Source organism: Aegilops tauschii, unplaced genomic scaffold, assembly GCF_002575655.3.
Source record: "Aegilops tauschii subsp. strangulata cultivar AL8/78 unplaced genomic scaffold, Aet v6.0 Super-Scaffold_267, whole genome shotgun sequence".
NCBI classification, from domain to species: domain Eukaryota; kingdom Viridiplantae; phylum Streptophyta; class Magnoliopsida; order Poales; family Poaceae; genus Aegilops; species Aegilops tauschii.
Window position 1 is genome coordinate 372,517 of NW_027332465.1, and position 13,121 is coordinate 385,637.

The 13,121-nt window shown below is 40.7% G+C and overlaps 1 pseudogene; it reads left to right on the forward strand.

Moving 5' to 3' along the window:
- The first annotated feature begins 316 nt into the window (after window positions 1–316).
- Window positions 317–11,137, forward strand: LOC141028207 (uncharacterized; annotated as a pseudogene).
- The last annotated feature ends 1,984 nt before the right edge of the window (window positions 11,138–13,121 follow it).

The window sequence follows — 13,121 nt, forward strand, 5'->3', positions numbered from 1 at the left end:
TATGCCCATCAAGTTGACATAGATATTTTTATCTAGGAGGTATGTGAACCGGAAATTCCAACCGACCCTATTGTCGAGAGGTTAAATTTAGTTGAAAGAGAAAACGAGTATTTGAAAAAAAAATTGAAAAGAATTGAGGGGGAGAAGATGGAATTGTAGTTGCATGTTGCCGATGTCGTCGATGATCACAAGATCATGATGGAGAAAATGCGCTTGAAGATTAGAAAGATTAGAAAATATGCCATTGATAGTGAGGCTTGGTATCATTATGTTGTTGGATCAATTGATACCTTAGTTGCGATCTTGATCGCATTTGTTGTTGCATTTAAATGCTTTAGCTAGAGAGTTATTTGTTTGTTGCATTTAAGTGTTGTATGAACTTTATGTATGAACTTGTATTAATTTGGTCTTTTCGGTGTTGTGTAATGAAGATGAGCCGACAATGGATGTACGATGACCGATGCTCTCCCGAGTTCATTAATGGCGTGCAAACTTTCCTGCTTGCGGCTGAGGCAAACAAGCGGGCGGATGGTTTTATGCCTTGTCCATGTGCTGGCTGTAAGAATGATCACAATTACTCTAAGTCAAGAACCATTCACGTCCACCTGTTTGAGTCCGGTTTCATGCCCCACTATAATGTTTGGACCAAGCACGGAGAAAGAGGGGTTATGATGGAAATGAAGAAGAAGAGGACGACGACAGCTATCCTGGCCATGGGTTCCCTGAATACGATGATACAACAATGGGGGAAGAAGTTGAGCCGGCAGTGCGGGAAGAAGCTGAAGAAGAGGCATCAGATGAGCCCGCTGATGATCTAGGTCGGGCCATTGCCGATGCAAATAGAAACTGCGCAAGTGATCTGGAGAAGAAGAAGTTGCAGCGCATATTAGAGGATCACAAGAAATTGTTGTACCCGAATTGCGAAGCTGACAAGAAAAAGTTGGGCACCACACTAGAATTGCTGCAATGGAAGGCAGAGAATGGTGTATCTGACAAGGGATTTGGACAGTTGCTGGAAATGATAAAGAATATGCTTCCAAAGGACAACGAATTGCCCGAGAGTACATACGAAGCAAAGAAGACAGTTTGCCCTCTAGGGTTAGAGGTGCAGAAGATACATGCATGCCCTAATGACTGCATCCTCTACCGCGGTGAGTACGATGATTTGAACGCGTGCCCGGTATGTGGTGCATTGCGCTATAAGATCAGCCGCGATGACCCTGGTGATGTCGAGGGCGAGCGCCCCAGGAAGAAGATTCCTGATAGGAGATGTGGTATGCTCCTATAATACCACGGTTGAAACGTTTGTTCCAAAACAAAGAGCATGCCAAGGCGATGCGATGGCACAGAGAAGACCGTAAGAAAGACGGAAATTTGAGAGTACCCGCTGACGGGTCGCAGTGGAGAAAAATCGAGAGAAAGTATGGGAAGGAGTTTGCAGATGATGCAATGAACGTATGGTTTGGTCTAAGCGCAGATGGCATTAATCCTTTTGGGGAGCAGAGCAGCAACCATAGCACCTGGCCTGCGACTCTATGTTTGTATAACCTTCCTCCTTGGTTGTGCATGAAGCGGAAGTTCATTATGATGCCAATGCTCATCCAAGGCCCTAAGCAACCCGGCAACGACATTGATGTTTACCTGATACGTCTCCAACGTATCTATAATTTTTGATTGTTCCATGCTATATTATATTCTGTTTTGGATGTTTAACGGGCTTATTTATGCACTTTTATATTATTTTTGGGACTAACCTATTAACCGGAGGCCCATCCAAATTGCTGTTTTTTTGCCTATTTCAGTGTTTCGCAGAAAAAGAATATCAAGCGGAGTCCAAACGGAATGAAACCTTCGGGAACGTGATTTTCGGAACAAACATGATCCATAGGAATTGGAGTCCACGTCAACAAAGCAACGAGGAGAGCACAAGGCAGGGGCGCGCCCACCCACCCCCCCCCCCCCCAGGCGCGCCCTCCACCCTCGTGGGGCCCACGTTGCTCCACCGACGTACTTCTTCCTCCTATATATACCTATGTACCCCCAAACCAACAGAAGCATCCACGAAAACCTAATTCCACAGCCGAAACCTTCTGTACCCGTGAGATCCCATCTTGGGGCCTTTTCCGGCGTCCTGCCGGAGGGGGCATTGATCACGGAGGGATTCTACATCAACACCGTAGCCTCTCCGATGATGTGTGAGTAGTTTACCTCAGACCTTCGGGTCCATAGTTATTAGCTAGATGGCTTCTTCTTTCTCTTTGGATCTCAATACAAAGTTCTCCACGATTCTCGTGGAGATCTATTCGATGTAATCTTCTTTTGCGGTGTGTTTCTCGGGACCGATGAATTGTGGGTTTATGATCAAGATTATCTATGAACAATATTTGAATCTTCTCTGAATTCTTTTATGTATGATTGGTTATGTTTGCAAGTCTCTTCGAATTATCAGTTTGGTTTGGCCTACTAGATTGATCTTTCTTGCAATCGGAGAAGTGCTTAGCTTTGGGTTCAATCTTGCGGTGTCCTTTCCCAGTGACAGCAGGGGCAGCAAGGCACGTATTGTATTGTTGCCATCGAGGATAACAAGATGGGGTTTATATCATATTGCATGAGTTTATCCCTCTACATCATGTCATCTTGCTTAAAGCGTTACTCTGTTCTTATGAACTTAATACTCTAGATGCATGCTGGATAGCAGTCGATGTGTGGAGTAATAGTAGTAGATGCAGGCAGGAGTCGGTCTACTTGTCACGGACGTGATGCCTATATACATGATCATACCTAGATATTCTCATAACTATGGTCAATTCTATCAATTGCTCGACACTAATTTGTTCACCCACCGTAATACTTATGCTCTTGAGAGAAGCCACTAGTGAAAAATATGGCCCCCGGGTCTATTTTCCATCATATTAATCTTCCAACACTTAGCTATTTTCCATTGCCTTTTATTTTACTTTGCATCTTTATTTCTCTTTATCATAAAAATACCAAAAATATTATCTTATCATATCTATCAGATCTCACTCTCGTAAGTGACCGTGAAGGGATTGACAACCCCTTTATCGCGTTGGTTGCGAGGTTCTTATTTGTTTGTGTAGGTGCAAAGGGCTTGAGCGTGGTCTCCTACTGGATTGATACCTTAGTTCTCAAAACTGAGGGAAATACTTACGCTACTTTACTACATCACCCTTTCCTCTTCAAGGGAAAAACCAACGCAGTGCTCAAGAGGTAGCAAGAAGGATTTCTGGCGCCGTTGTCGGGGAGTCTACGAAAAAGTCAACATACCAAGTACCCATCACAAACCCTTATCCCTCGCATTACATTATTTGCCATTTGCCTCTCATTTTCCTCTCCCCCACTTCACCCTTGCCGTTTTATTCGCCCTCTCTTTTTTGTTCGCCTCTTTTTTGCTCGCTTCTTGTTTGCTCGTGTGTTGGATTGCTTGCTTGTCACTATGGCTCAAGACAATACTAAATTGTGTGACTTTACCAATACCAACAACAATGATTTTCTTAGCACTCCGATTGCTCCTCTTACCGATACTGAATCTTGTGAAATTAATGCTGCTTTGTTGAATCTTGTCATGAAAGATCAATTTGCCGGCCTTCCTAGTGAAGGTGCCGCTACCCATCTAAATAGCTTCGTTGATTTGTGTGATATGCAAAAGAAGAAAGATGTGGACAACGATATTGTTAAATTGAAGCTATTTCCTTTTTCACTTAGAGATCGTGCTAAAGTTTGGTTTTCGTCTTTGCCTAAAAATAGTATTGATTCATGGAATAAGTGCAAAGATGCTTTTATATCTAAGTATTTTCCTCCCGCTAAGATCATCTCTCTTAGAAACGATATTATGAATTTTAAGCAACTTGATCATGAACATGTTGCACAATCTTGGGAGAGAATGAAACTAATCATACGTAATTGCCCTACTCATGGTTTGAACTTGTGGATGATTATACAAAAAATTTATGCCGGATTGAATTTTGCTTCTAGAAATCTTTTAGATTCGGCCGCGGGAGGCACTTTTATGGAAATCACTTTAGGAGAAGCTACTAAACTCCTAGATAATATTATGGTTAATTATTCTCAATGGCACACCGAAAGATCTACTAATAAAAAAGTGCATGTGATAGAAGAACTTAATGTTTTGAGTGGAAAGATGGATGAACTTATGAAATTATTTGCTACTAAGAGTGTTTCTTCTGATCCTAATGACATGCCTTTGTCTACTTTTATTGAGAACAATAATGAATCTATGGATGTGAATTTTGTTGGTGGAATAATTTTGGTAACAACGCGTATAGAGGAAACTTTAATCGTAGGCCGTATCCTAGTAATTCCTCTAATAATTATGGTAATTCCTACAACAATTCTTATGGAAATTTTAATAAGATGCCTTCTGAATTTGAGACTAGTGTTAAGGAGTTTATGAATTCGCAAAAGAATTTCAATGCTTTGCTTGAAGAAAAATTGCTTAAAGTTGATGAATTGGCTAGGAACATTCATACAATTTCTCTTGATGTTGATTCTTTGAAACTTAGATCTATTCCACCTAAGCATGATATCAATGAGTCTCTCAAAGCTATGAGAATTTCCATTGATGAGTGCAAAGAAAGAACCGCTAGGATGCGTGCTAAGAAAGATTGCTTTGTGAAAGCGTGTTCTTCTAATTTTTACGAGAATAAAGATGAAGATCTAAAAGTTATTGATGTGTCCCCTATTAAATCTTTGTTTTGCAATATGTATCTTGATAATCATGGGACTGAATATGATCCACCTATACCTAGAAGGCGTTCCAAAAATTCTGAGTTTTTAGATCTTGATGCTAAAATTTGCAAAAGTGGGATTGAAGAAGTCAAAACTTTAGATATCAATGAACCCACTATTTTGGATTTCAAGGAATTTAATTATGATAATTGCTCTTTGATAGATTGTATTTCCTTGTTGCAATCCGTGCTAAGTTCTCCGCATGCTTATAGTCAACATAAACAATCTTATGAAGAAAACCTTGAGTTGGAAGTTTCTATCCCTAGAAAACTTTATGATGAGTGGGAACCGACTATTAAAATTAAAATTAAAGATCATGAATGCTATGCTTTGTGTGATTTGGGTGCTAGTGTTTCCACGATTCCAAAAACTTTGTGTGATTTGCTAGGTTTCCACGAATTTGATGATTGCTCTTTAAACTTACACCTTGCGGATTCCACTATTAAAAAACCTATGGGAAGAATTAATGATGTTCTTATTGTTGCAAATAGGAATTATGTGCCCGTAGATTTTATTGTTCTTGATATAGATTGCAATCCTTCATGTCCTATTATTCTTGGTAGACCTTTCCTTAGACCGATTGGTGCAATTATTGATATGTAGGAAGGGAATATTATATTCCAATTTTCGTTAAGGAAAGGCATGGAACACTTCCCTAGAAAGAAAATTAAATTACCTTATGAATCTATTATGAGAGCCGCTTATGGATTGCCTACCAAAGATGGCAATACCTAGATCTATCCTTGCTTTTATGCCTAGCTAGGGGCGTTAAACGATAGCGCTTGTTGGGAGGCAACCCAATTTTATTTTTAGTTTTTTGCTTTTTGCTTCTGTTTAGGAATAAATATTTGATCTAGCCTCTGGATAGATTTGTTTTTATGTTTTAATTAGTGTTTGTGCCAAGTTAAACCTATAGGATCTTCTTGGATGATAGTTATTTGATCTTGCTGAAAATTCTACAAACTTTCTGTTCACGAAAACAATTGTTAAAAATTACCAGAACGTGATATGATATTGATTCCAATTGCAGCAGATCAATAAACAAATTATTTAGGTCGTCCTATTTTGGCTGAATTTTTAGAGTTCCAGAAGTTTGCGTTAGTTACAGATTACTACAGACTGTTCTGTTTTTGACAGATTCTGTTTTTCGTGTATTGTTTGCTTATTTTGATGAATCTATGGCTAGTAAGATAGTCTATAGAGAAGTTGGAATACAGTAGGTTTAACACCAATATAAATAAAGAATGAGTTCATTACAGTACCTTGAAGTGGTGTTTTGTTTTCTTTCGCTAACGGAGCTCACGAGATTTTCTGTTAAGTTTTGTGTTGTGAAGTTTTCAAGTTTTGGGTAAAGATTTGATGGAGTATGGAACAAGGAGTGGCAAGAGCCTAAGCTTGGGGATGCCCATGGCACCCCAAGATAATCTAAGGACACCTAAAAGCCAAAGCCTGGGGATGCCCCGGAAGGCATCCCCTCTTTCTTCCTCATCCATCGGTAAATTTACTTGGAGCTATATTTTTATTCACCACATGATATGTGTTTTGCTTGGAGCGTCTTGTATTATTTGAGTCTTTATTTGTTAGTTTGCCACAATCATCTTTGCTGTACACACCTTTTGAGAGAGACACACTTGATTCGGAATTTGATAGAATACTCTATGTGCTTTACTTATATCTTTTGAGCTATATAGTTTTTGCTCTAGTGCTTCACTTATATCTTTTAGAGCACGGTGGTGGATTTGTTTTATAGAAACTATTGTTCTTTCATGCTTCACTTAGATTATTTTGAGAGTCCTACAAAACAGCGTGGTAATTTGCTTTAATTATGATAGGCATTCAAGATTAGTAAAAAAAAATCTTATGAGTGTGTTGATTATTATGAGAAGTTTGATGCTTGATAATTGTTTTGAGATATGAAGATGGTAATATTAGAGTCATGCTAGTTGAGTAGTTTTGAATTTGAGAAATACTTGTGTTAAAGTTTGTGATTCCCGTAGCATGCACGTATGGTGAACCGTTATGTGATGAAGTCGGAGCATGATTTATTTATTGATTGTCTTCCTTATGAGTGGCGGTCGGGGACGAGCGATGGTCTTTTCCTACCAATCTATCCCCCTAGGAGCATGCGCGTAATACTTCGTTTCGATAACTAATAGATTTTTGCAACAAGTATATGAGTTCTTTATGACTAATGTTGAGTCCATGGATTATACGCACTCTCATCCTTCCACCATTGCTAGCCTCTCTAATACCGCGCAACTTTCGCCGGTATCATAAAACCACCATATACCTTCCTCAAAACAGCCACCATGCCTACCTATCATGGCATTTCCATACCCATTCCGAGATATATTGCCATGCAACTTACCACCATTCCGTTTATTATGACACGCTCCATCATTGTCATATTGCTTTGCATGATCATGTAGTTGACATCATATTTGTGGCAAAGCCACTATTCATAATTCTTTCATACATGTCACTCTTGATTCATTGCATATCCCGGTACTCCGCCGGAGGCATTCACATAGAGTCATATTGTTGTTCTCAGTATTGAGTTGTAATTCTTGAGTTGTAAGAAAATAAAAGTGTGATGATCATCATTATTAGAGCATTGTCCCAAGTGAGGAAAGGATGATGGAGACTATGATTCCCCCATAAGTCGGGATGAGACTCCGGACTAAATAAAAAAAGAAGGCCATAAAAAAAGAGAAAGGCCATATAAAAAAAATGAGAGAAAAAGAGAGAAGGGACAATGCTACTATCCTTCTTACCACACTTGTGCTTCAAAGTAGCGCCATGATCTTCATGATAGAGAGTCTCTTATGTTGTCACTTTCATATACTAGTGGGAAATTTTCATTATAGAACTTGGCTTGTATATTCCAATGATGGGCTTCCTCAAAATGCCCTAGGTCTTCGTGAGCAAGCGAGTTGAATGCACACCCAATTAGTTCCTTTTGTTGAGCTTTCATATACTTATAGCTCTAGTGCATCTGTTGCATGGCAATCCCTACTCATTCACATTGATATCTATTGATGGGCATCTCCATAGCCCGTTGATACGCCTAGTTGATGTGAGACTATCTTCTCCTTTTTTGTCTTCTCCACAACCACCATTCTATTCCACATATAGTGCTATGTCCATGGCTCACGCTCATGTATTGCGTGAAGATTGAAAAAGTTTGAGAACATCAAAAGTATGAAACAATTGCTTGGCTTGTCATCGGGTTTGTGCATGATTTAAATACTTTGTGTGGTGAAGATAGAGCATAGCCAGACTATATGATTTTGTAGGGATAACTTTCTTTGGCCATGTTATTTTGAGAAGACATAATTGATTAGTTAGTATGCTTGAAGTATTATTATTTTTATGTCAATATTAAACTTTTGTCTTGAATCTTTCGGATCTGAACATTCATACCACAATTAAGAGAATTACATTGAAAATTATGCCAAGTAGCATTCCACATCAAAAAAATCTGTTTTTATCATTTACCTACTCGAGGACGAGCAGGAATTAAGCTTGGGGATGCTTGATACGTCTCCAACGTATCTATAATTTTTGATTGTTCCGTACTATATTATATTCTGTTTTGGATGTTTAATGGGCTTATTTATGAACTTTTATATTATTTTGGGACTAACCTATTAACCAGAGGCCCAGCCCAAATTGTTGTTTTTTTGCCTATTTCAGTGTTTCGCAGAAAACGAATATCAAACGGAGTCCAAATGGAATGAAACCTTCGGGAACGTGATTTTCGGAACAAACGTGATCCAAAGGACTTGGAGTCCACGTCAAGAAAGCAACAAGGAGAGCACGAGGCAGGGGGGGCGCGCCCTCCACCCTCGTGGGGCCCACGTTGCTCCACCGACGTACTTCTTCCTCCTATATATACCTATGTACCCCCAAACCAACAGAAGCATCCACGAAAACCTAATTCCACCGCCGCAACCTTCTGTACCCGTGAGATCCCATCTTGGGGCCTTTTCCGGCATCCTGTCGGAGGGGGCATTGATCACGGAGGGCTTCTACATCAACACCATAGCATCTCTGATGATGTGTGAGTAGTTTACCTCAGACCTTCGGGTCCATAGTTATTAGCTAGATGGCTTCTTCTCTCTCTTTGGATCTCAATACAAAGTTCTCCACGATTCTCGTGGAGATCTATTCGATGTAATCTTATTTTGCGGTGTGTTTGTCGGGACCGATGAATTGTGGGTTTATGATCAAGATTATCTATGAACAATATTTGAATCTTCTCTGAATTCTTTTATGTATGATTGGTTATCTTTGCAAGTCTCTTCGAATTATCAGTTTGGTTTGGCCTACTAGATTGATCTTTCCTGCAATAGGAGGAGTGCTTAGCTTTGGGTTCAATCTTGCGGTGTCCTTATCCAGTGACAGCAGGGGCAGCAAGGCACATATTGTATTGTTGCCATCGAGGATAACAAGATGGGGTTTATATCATATTGCATGAGTTTATCCCTCTACATCATGTCATCTTGCTTAAAGCGTTACTCTGTTCTTATGAACTTAATGCTCTAGATGCATGCTGGATAGCGGTCAATGTGTGGAGTAATAGTAGTAGATGCAGGCAGGAGTCGGTCTACATTTCACGGACGTGATGCCTATATACATGATCATACCTAGATATTCACATAACTATGCTCAATTCTATCAATTGCTCGACAGTAATTTGTTCACCCACCGTAATACTTATGCTCTTGAGAGAAGCGACTAGTGAAACCTATGGCCCCCAGGTCTATTTTCCATCATATTAATCTTCCAACACTTAGCTATTTTACATTGCCTTTTATTTTACTTTGCATCTTTATTTCTCTTTATCATAAAAATACCAAAAATATTATCTTATCACATCTATCAGATCTCACTCTCGTAAGTGACCGTAAAGGGATTGACAACCCCTTTATCGCGTTGGTTGCGAGGTTCTTATTTGTTTGTGTAGGTGCAAGGGACTTGAGCGTGGTCTCCTACTGGATTGATACATTGGTTCTCAAAACTGAGGGAAATACTTACGCTACTTTACTGCATCACCCTTTCCTCTTCAAGGGAAAAACCAACGCAGTGCTCAAGAGGTAGCAGTACCTAAGGCCATTAGTTGAAGAACTCTTACAGCTGTGGAATGGAACAGGTGTACGTGCGTGGGATGAGCACGGACAGGAAGAATTTGACCTAAAGGCGTTGCTGTTCATGACCATCAATGATTGGCCTGCTCTCAGTAACCTTTCAGGACAGACAAACAAGGGATACCACACATGCACGCACTGTTTGGATGATACCGACAGTATATATTTGGACAATTGTAGGAAGAATGTGTACCTGGGACATCGTTGATTTCTTCCGAGCAGGCATCCCGTAAGAAAGAAAGGCAAGCATTTGAAAGGTGAGGCGGATCACCGGACGAAGCCTCGCCACCGTACTGGTGCTGATGTACATGATATGGTCAAGGATTTGAAGGTAGTCTTTGGAAAGGGTCCTGGCGGACAACCTGTTCCGAATGACACTGACGGACGCGCACCCATGTGGAAGAAGAAATCTATATTTTGGGACCTGCCCTATTGGAAATACCTAGAGGTCCGCTCCGCAATCGACGTGATGCACGTGACAGAGAATATTTGCGTGACCCTGCTTGGCTTCTTGGGCGTCTATGGGAAGACAAAAGATACACCTGAGGCACGGGAGGACCAGCAACGTATACACGGAAAAGACGGCATACATCAGGGTCATGCCAGCTATGCTCTTACCAAAGAAGAGAAGGAAATCTTCTTTGAATGCCTGCTCAGTATTAAGGTACCGTCTGGCTTCTCATCGAATATAAAGGGAATAAGAAACATGGCAGAGAAAAAGTTCCAGAACCTAAAGTCTCATGACTGCCACGTGATTATGACGCAACTGCTTTCGATTGCATTGAGGGGGCTTCTACCGGATAACGTGCGATTAGCCAGAGTGAAGCTATGTGCATTCCTCAATGCAATCTCTCAGAAGGTAATCGATCCAGAAATCATACCAAGGTTAGAGAATGATTTGGTGCAATGTCTTGTCAGTTTCGAGTTGGTGTTCCCACCATCCTTCTTCAACATCATGACGCACGTCCTAGTTCACCTATGCGAAGAGATTAATGTTTTGGGTCCTGTATTTCTACACAATATGTTCCCCTTTGAGAGGTTCATGGGAGTCTTAAAGAAATATGTTCATAACCGTGCTAGGCCAGAAGGAAGCATCTCCAAGGGCCATGAAAATGAGGAGGTCATTTAGTTTTGTATTGACTTTATTCCTCACCTTAAGCCGATTGGTGTTCCTGAATTGCGGCATAAGTGCAGACTGGATGGAAAAGGCACGGTAGTAGGGAATCAAATAATATGTATGGACGGAGATTCTCTCACTGAAGCACACTACACAGTTCTACAGAATTCCGCCTTGGTGGCTCCGTATATGGACGAACACAAGAATTTTCTATGCTCCAAACACCCGGAGCGGTCTGATGACTGGATTACACGTGAACAAACCAGGAGTTTCGCCGGCTGGTTGCGGACACGTACCATGCATGACACCTATATTGAAGATGACCTGTACTCGCTGTCCCAGTTACCATCTTCGAATATAATGACTTTCAAAGGGTACAAGATAAATGGTAATACATTTTACACGATCGCCCAAGATAAGAAGAGCACCAACCAAAACAGTGGTGTCCGCTTTGATGCAACAACCAAGACGGGAAAGGAAACATATTATGGTTACATAGAGGACATATGGGAACTTGACTATGGACGCGGTTTGAAGGTCCCTTTGTTTCGGTGCAAATGGGTCAATATGACACGAGGCGGGGTAACGGAAGACCCGCAGTACGGAATGACAACAGTGGATCTCAACAATCTTTCGTATGCAGACGAAACATTCGTCCTAGCCAATGATGTGGCACAGGTTTTCTATGTGAAGGACATGTCTACCAACCCGAGAAAAAGAAAAGATAAGGAAGCGAATGCATCATACGATGAGCCAAAGCGCCACATAGTTCTTTCTGGGAAGAGAAACATCGTGGGAGTGGATGAGAAGACAGACATGTCAGAAGATTATGAAAAGTTTGATGAAATTGCTCCATTCACAGTGAATATTGACCCGAGCATCCCGTTAAATGATGAAGATTTTCCATGGCTACGGCGCAAAGGGACACCAAGCGAAGAAAAACTTTCACACCCAAAGATCTGGGATGTGATCGGCTTCACTATCATCACTTTCTTCTGTTTTTCACACCCAAGAGGGAATCTCTGTAATAGTTAGGGTAGTTATGTGTTTTGGCATTTGAAACGCGAAGAAATTTTATGTGCGAACAAAAATCTTTCATGCATTTACTGAATTTTTCAGCTAAATGACCCTGAAATTGAAAAGCACTTCAAATGAACTCAGAAAAGGTTGAAGTTGGCATGGTGTCATAATTTCACCAACATAGCATGTGCAAAAAAGTAGAGAGGGTTACCGCAAAAACTCGATGCACTTCGTGTACAAAATGGACAATCTCTTTCGAAGTACCAGGGTTTCGGACGAAAACTCATCTGTTACAAAGGCATTTCATTTTTTAAATAACCTAAGCATTACCAAATTGAATATAATGATAAAACACACTAATATTAAACATAAGAAAAAAGAATCACTGAAAAACCTATTTTCAAACTTAAGTTATTCACAAACTAGTGATTCAAATAATTCAAAATTTAAAGTATTCAAATTTGAAAACTACCGGCACTAACATAAAGTTTGTAATTTTTTGTACCTAAAGAAAAAATATTCACAAAGAAACTCTAAATACAGCAAAAACAACTTAAAATAAATAAAACAAAAATAAATAAAGCAAAAAATTAAGTAAATAAAGAAGCCCGCCCAGAGCGGCCTGCATACGACTAGAAACCCAACGTGTTATTGGGCCAGGATGCAGGCCCGCAACGGCCCAGTAGGCCCACAGGGCAGCACAGAACAGGTAGGCCCAGTAGTCCTGCTTTGGAGAGGAGCTCGAGAGAGCTGCCGCACTGGGGCTTATAAACCAGTGCGGATGCCCCTCGACTAGCAAGGTGAGACTAAACTTGCCGCACTGCACGTGCGCCAGCGCACCCCCTTTAGTACCGGGTCGTGGCTCCAACCGGTACTAAAGGGGGGTCTTTAGTACCGGTTGGAGCCACCACCCGGTACTAAAGGGGGCGCTTCCCGCCGCTTGGCCTGGCCAAAACAGACCTTTAGTACCGGTTGGTGGCTCCAACCGGTACTAAAGGTGGGCTCTATATAAGAAAACACTTCAAAAAAATTCGTCAGTTCGTTCTCCCTCTGCTTCTTCTCCT